The sequence below is a fragment of the Phalaenopsis equestris genome, unplaced genomic scaffold (assembly GCF_001263595.1).
Source record: "Phalaenopsis equestris unplaced genomic scaffold, ASM126359v1 Scaffold232908, whole genome shotgun sequence".
NCBI lineage: Eukaryota > Viridiplantae > Streptophyta > Magnoliopsida > Asparagales > Orchidaceae > Phalaenopsis > Phalaenopsis equestris.
In genome coordinates this window covers 293755-294102 of record NW_018250867.1, presented here as the reverse complement: position 1 = coordinate 294102, position 348 = coordinate 293755, and positions in this window count along the sequence as shown.

Below are 348 nucleotides of genomic sequence, written 5' to 3'. Positions count from 1 at the left end.
TTGTCTTTTTCTCTTACTTTATGTCGTATCATTTTTTACATTTTGCTATTTTCTTTTTTGACTTGTCGCATCCACTTTTATGTTTCCATCTTCTTCTTTTTCTTTTTCTTGTTTTTTTTTACTTCTCTTTTTTTTGTCTGGATCGTTTTGTAACCCGACAAACCTTCATTTTGTTGGCAACACGCTCTACGCTTATCACATCTTTTAGAATATTGAATCTAAAATTATTTTTTGGATCCTACCTAGGGAATAGAGCTGGATTCCAGGGGTAGAGAAAGGTATGGAGAGAAAGTAAGGGAGAGTGTTGCTCCATCCGGGGGGGGGGGGGGGGGGGGGGGGGGGGGTGGG